This window comes from Etheostoma cragini, chromosome 9, assembly GCF_013103735.1.
Source record: "Etheostoma cragini isolate CJK2018 chromosome 9, CSU_Ecrag_1.0, whole genome shotgun sequence".
Classification (NCBI taxonomy): Eukaryota; Metazoa; Chordata; class Actinopteri; order Perciformes; family Percidae; genus Etheostoma; species Etheostoma cragini.
The window spans coordinates 1,461,880-1,468,670 of record NC_048415.1 but is presented as its reverse complement, the minus strand read 5'-3'; the positions used below and the strand labels follow the sequence as shown (position 1 = coordinate 1,468,670).

Sequence of the window (6,791 nt, the reverse complement as noted above, 5' to 3'; positions counted from 1 at the left end):
GGAAACTGCAGCACTTTTTTAAGGTTAAAAATTTAGGCGAGAAAATCATATATTTTCAAGTGGTTTTCAAGAGGTTTTTAAAGGCCATTGCAAGTGTTTTGAGTTAATTAGCTGATCAGAGTGTGGGACCAGATGTCTTCAATATTGAACCTTGTCAGAATATTCTAATTTTATGAGATACTGAATTTGGGGTTTTCAATAGTTGTCAGTTATGTACAATTATATTATATATAATGAACATTTGAAATATATCACTGTGTGTGATGAATGAGTACAATAATATACAAATTTCACTTTTTTGAATGACCAGCACATGTAAGGCTTCAATGAGCATTCTCCATTGCATTGGATCCCTGGCAGCATGGTGGGGCCTCTCCCCAGGACAGGTTTATCTGTTCCAGCTCTTGGGTCACAGTTTTGCGCCAGGTGGTTTTGGGTCTCCCAGGTTTTCATTCTCCAGGACGTGTCCATCTTAAGGTGACTTATGTGATGCGTCCCTGCTCCATCCTAGACACGTGCCCCAGCCCTCTCAGGCGTAATCTCCTTGGTGATGCTGCAGCTTCTCGTTTTCTTGTACAGTCCATTGTTGGAGATCTTATTAGACCAAAAATCTGGAATATTCCCAAGTTAAATGAATAGTTTTAAAATTAACTTTCAGTGGAATGCAATACAGTCTAGATAAGTTGTGGCATCATTGAACGGATTGAACAGAAGGGTTGCCAGTTTTACAACATTGTGTATGATTTAACACAAGAAGCACATGCAAAGTTGGTGATGGGATAATAAAATTTGACTTAGGACATTTCTTTAATGTGTGTCTGACTTGTCCCTCCCACTCAGAACATTTACAATGACTCTAAACAACAAACCTGTCTGACATACTGCATTAGTAAAGGGTAACTTGAGAAGAAAAAAACAATTAACAAAAAATTCAATAAAAAAACAAAGTATGTACTCATTATTGTTGTAAACATTGGCAACATTGAAAAAGGGTGTGGAAAGGGGTGTTTACATTAAGTTCTAAAAAATGGGAACTTGGGAGGTCTTCTCCTCCTGTCCTGGGTGTTGTCAACATGAATGTTAAAGTCACCTGCAATGATAACACAATCAAAGTTAATACAGATTATAGACAGCAGTTCAGTGACGTCATCAATGAAGGTTGCGCAATATTTCGGTGGCCTGTAGATATTTAGAAATATCGCTTGAGGGGAAGACCTGAACTGAAGGGCGACATTCAAAAGAAGCATAATTTCCATAACATATTTGCGTACAGTGGAATGAGTCATTAAACAAAATGGTGTTTGTAGACAATGTTGTAGACTCCACCTCCTTTCTTATTCACTCTATTCTCGGTCACAAAACTGAAGTTAGGGGGGGCTGACTCGATGAGAACACCACCTGTTATTATGGTCTAACCAGGTTCCAGTTAAAAACATAAAATCTAGATTGTGATTAATAATAAAATCATTGATTGAAAATGATTTTCCTGCCAAAGACCTGACGTTTAGTAAGTTTTCATTTTTTGGGACAGGCTGTAGCTGACAAGGAATGGATGCTAAATTTGCTAAGTTTGCAGTAAAGTGCTTATTCGCCGTTCTTTATTATTATTTAATAATAATCATTATTATAATGATGATGATGATGATGATGCTGATGATGATAATAATAATAATAATGCCTGCAAGCTTACATTAGAAGTCTGGTGCTACTGCCTAGTAATAATAGTAGGCCTACCTACTGCTACTGACAAAAATAACAATAATATTATAATATTAACAACAATAACAACAATAAAGGACAATAAAGCACCTTGGGTCTTTCTCTTCTCTAGACTCCTTCGGGGGGATTGTCTTGGCTTCTTTACAATTTTTCAAAAAATATTCTATAATGATGGAGTCTCAGCTTCTAAGACAATATATGATTATATATGTACAATAAACCTTAGCATATCTGCAAACAAGTGATTGAAATGGCTTTATGTAGTGACTATGTTAAATGTGGTAGGCCTCGGTAATTAGTTTATGCTCCAGCTTCTGGTTTTCTTGTACAGTTCATTGTTGGAGATCTTATTAGACCATATAATCTGGCATATAATCAAGTTAAATGAATAGTTCTGAATGTATCTCGCAATGGGAAGCAATGCAGTCTAGACAAGTAATGGCATCATTGAACGGAGTGTACAGAAGGGTTGCCAGTCTCACAACATTGTACATGATGAAAAACAAGAAGCGCATGCAAAGTCAGTGATGGGATAATAAAATTTGAGTTAGGACATTTCTTTATTGTGTGTCAGACTTGTCCCTCCCTCTCAGAACATTTACAATGACTCAAAACAACAAACCTGTCTGACATACTGCATTAGTAAAGGGTATGGGTTCTAGAGAAGTAGAAAACAATCCAAACAAATTCAATCCAAAAAAAAAGTAGGTTCTCATTATTGACGTAAACATTGGCAACATTGAAAAAGGGTGTTGAAAGGGGTGTTTACATGATGTTCTTAAAAATACAAAAAGTATGTACGGTACTTAAACAATTGGAACACACCCAATCCCTGAGGCCTTCGCGCTCACGTGCGAAAAGACCTCATAAATGCATTCCTCTGAACTGTATATAAAGCGTAGCCGTGCTGTGAAGGTGTAGTACCACCATCAGGAAAACTCCTCTTCAGTACTTACCTGTTCGTCATGATGAAGCTGATCCTTTCTCTGACTCTCATCTGGGCGCTCTCCAGCACGGGTAACTTTACGTATTCTTACAATATTGTTTCTGCAGGAAAAATCGAGCCTGTTTATTAATTTTACCAGAACGGTAGTTTAGAAAAGATTTTAAATTGTACTGTTTACAGTATATCACCAGATGATTTAATTAATTGATTGAGAAAAATTTCATATCCTAATAATTATATATATGATAAAAACTTTATCCCAAGCGGGAACATTTTTGCATGTTACTGTACAGAAGTAACCGAAGCAGTCTGAAGAGGTAGGAAACAATTACAGACATAATAGAATAAGAAATACAACAAAAAAGGAGAAAGACATGAATTACATTCAATACATATACCATTGTGTACATTATATTTGCAATATACATACATAATAAGACTTTTCTGTACGCAAAGTTAAGAGCACTTTGGTGCATATTAGACACCTAACCCTCATCTTGTCCTCGGGTCAAATTGTCCCGTTTTCCTGTGTCAATGTTCTTTAATTCCCCAAAATAACATGATTGATTCCACCCAACGCTCTTTGCCAAGTACAAATCTCTACGTTCATTAATTTTGGGGCGTCTTATTCAATTTTATAGCATTGTAAAACAAATGGAAGTGTTTTTTAATAAAATAGTATTGAGTAAAAGTTGACATATTCCAGTCTGTGATTATCATCAACATCCATTCCTTTAATTTTAGTCTGAATAATTCCTAATTTCTGCTTTTCTAACTCAAACATTAGGTAGAATTTGCTATTAATGAGGTTTATTGACCATTAAGAAGAATTGTATTTTCATTCAACCCAACCGTGCTGCCACTTCGGTCTCTATTGTGTCAATGTGTAGTATAATTATTAGTATTTTTTTTCACTAATGTCTGTATTACATTTGTACACTGTATTTATCAACCGGATTTGATGAGTTTTTTTTGTACTGTTGACTGTAGATTTCTTATTATTTATTTTTTTAAGGTAGACAATTTTAAGATCTGTCCAGGGACAACCGAGGAAAAATAGCCTTTTGGCTAATTCTGGTGCATTTACAGCAATGTTAATTAATGTACACTCTCCCTGTCAAATAAATTAATAAAACAAAAATAAATAAATTCCAAAAATAATTGTAAACTCAAGTTAATAAGTTAGTGTTGAGTAGAGTTAAACGTCAAAAAAGTGACAAACATTGGAAAAAAGTGTTGAAAAAAGAGACAAAAACGTAAGAAAAAGTTAAAAACGGTGATAAGGTGATTATCCATACCATACGGTGATTTTCAATCTTGATGGGAAGACAACATGAGGGTTGAAGCATTTATAACTATTACAACCTTGTGTCATTTAGAATCAGAAATTAGATCAAACATTTGAGATGTGATCACCGTTGACTGTTTTTTCTCCCCATTGCAGCGGGAGCACTTCAGTGTGAAACTTGTACAACTCAGCAGTGTTCAACCACAGTACCAGTAACATGTTCCTCAGAGACGTCTTGTATACTAGCTGTCATTCTAGGTAGTCATTTATTTGTCATCTAGTACTTCTCATTTAAATATGTGTACTGTGATCTATGTGTGCTCTCCGTCAACATTAACAAACTGAACTTTTGATTCTTTAGCAACTTCAACAGGGCAAATCTACCAGGCGTGTGCATCGTCCTCCCTTTGTCCAACCACAGGCACTCAGACGTATTCAGTCAGCGTGGGTGGTGAGGGTGCAATTGCATTTGCTGAGTGCTGCAACACAGACAACTGCAACATAGAAACTCTACCTTGTAAGTACAGAGGGATATGTGGCTTGTTGACAGTGTTCATATTATGCTTTTTGGCTTTTTCAATTTACTTTAAAGTGTTATATATCTTTTTTGTGCATGTTAGAGGTTTACAAAGTGAAAAAGCCCAAAGTCCATAATGGGACTTACCATCTCCAACAGAAAACACTGTTCACAAACTGCTCCAAACAGCTGTGTTGTAGTCCAGCCTTTACTTCAGAGACAAACGTGTGTCACTGTAACACGTTACTTACCTCACCTAGCTGCTACCGTGGCACGCCCTCATACTCTGCTTCTGACTGGCTAGTAGTCCTTACCTAGGTACTGTCAGGGCCCTCATACTCTGCTTCTGACTGGCTAGTAGTCCTTACCTAGTTACTGAGCATGTGTGACTTCCAACAGAAATTGAACAGACGTGTGTTGCTCACTCTGTAGCTAAAACAGAGAGCTCAACACACAGGGTGAAAAGAGGAGCTGCAGCAAAAATATGTTTTTTGAAAATTAAACCATGTCAACCTATTCTGGTACAATCTCTAATCACAGTTATGAATTAGAAAATGAGCATAATATTAGTAACTTTAAAAGGTGCTCTAAGCGATGCTGGGTGACGACACTTCTTGTTGACCTTCAAAGTATTGTCAAACAAAACGGAGGCTAGGACAGATCTCCTGTTGCTAATTCCCTCTTCACGCTTTTCTCTCCTCCCCTCCCCACCACCCTTCATGTGCACGTGCACTATCCTCCCAACCCCACCCCCAAATCCTGGAATCCTGGTGGTGTAAATTGGCGCAGTTTGTTTTTATTGCCATAAGTGGACCCTGGGCTGTCTACAGAGACCGTGTTTTTTTTAAAGTGGTTCTGGGGACAGGCAGCTAGCAGATAGTGAGGAGATGTTTGCTGTGTGTGACAAAAAATGTTGTAGCCTAAAAGCGGGACATCGCTTAGGGCACCTTTTGGGATAAGAAGAAATGAGATAGATAGGACATCCTGCCATCTTGTGACACGTAAAATGTTTATTTTGGAACAATAACTGTAACTGTTTATTCTTTTCTCTTTCAGTCCCTGCTGATCAGGATGGGAAGCAACTAGAATGCACCATTTATAACCCTTTCATCTCTCAATCCACATTGGCGGTTCCGTGTTCAGGAGTGAATAACACCTGTTTTAAAGCAACTGGTAAGTCTGGATCATACATAATTTAAAAGAAATGTGTTATACTACCCTAAAGTATTTCAAAAAAATTAGAAATCAACCAAGGGAGGAAAGTAAAGAAACAATTTTGAGCAATTCTATCATATGGTACGTTATAGAGATAATCCAACACATTACAGAGAAAGACATTGTACTTTTTACTGCACAATATTTTAATGACAGTTACAGTGACTTGTTAGTTTACATAGTAGGAATTTATGGTATGATAATCACAGCCAACAGTGAGTAAAGATGTTAAAATTAGCACCACCTCAATCAGTTAATATGTTTGCATCCGATTGACATACATTTTATGTAAAAATTGAACACTATACAAGTATATGTATAAAGTACTTTACTTGTGAAACTTCACATGTAAGTTTACATTGTGATATTGCTCATTTGAATTAAGTGAATGATCTAAACATTTCTTCCTGAAATAAGCTTATTGACAACAATAGGACCTGCAAAGTGAAAAAGTGATTTTCCTCTACAGTGACGAGTGGGTCTAACACTGGTTCAGCCTTGGGCTGTGCATCTCCAAGCGTGTGTGCAGCTGCTGGCAGCCTGGGTACCTTACCTTTCTTGGAAACGTTTGGTAACGTCAGCGGTTTGTCCTGTTGTGGGACCAATGGGTGTAATACTCCCATAACAACTACAATTGCAGCCCCAACTACAGCTGTCACCGCTGCCCCGACGACAGCTGCCACCACTGCCCAAACAACAGCTGCCACCGCTGCCCCAACTACAGCTCCAACTGCTGCCCCAACGACAGCTGCCACCGCTGCCCCAACTACAGCTCCAACTGCTGCCCCAACGACAGCTGCCACCGCTGCCCCAACAACAGCTGCCACCTTTGCCCTGACAACAGCTACAACCGCTGTCCCAACTACATTTGCCACCGCTGCCGCAACAACAGCTCCAACTGCTGCCCCAACGACAGCTGCCACCGCTTCCCCAACTACAGCTTCAACCGCTGCCCCGACAACAACTGCCAGCGCTGCCACAACGACAGCTTCAACCCCTGCCCCAACAACTGTTGCAACAGCTGCCCTGACAACAGCTGCAACAGCTGCCCCAACGACAGCAGCCACCGCTGCCCCAACTACAGCTTCCACCACTGCCCAGACGAC

At 38.7% G+C, this 6,791-nt stretch overlaps 1 long non-coding RNA gene across 1 annotated transcript; it reads left to right on the top strand.

Moving 5' to 3' along the window:
• The first annotated feature begins 2,583 nt into the window (after window positions 1-2,583).
• On the top strand, window positions 2,584-5,540 carry LOC117949938. Its single transcript, XR_004657765.1, has 4 exons — window positions 2,584-2,736; window positions 4,110-4,233; window positions 4,315-4,470; window positions 5,527-5,540. It is a non-coding gene; the product is annotated as an uncharacterized LOC117949938 (long non-coding RNA).
• Window positions 5,541-6,791: the final 1,251 nt, after the last annotated feature.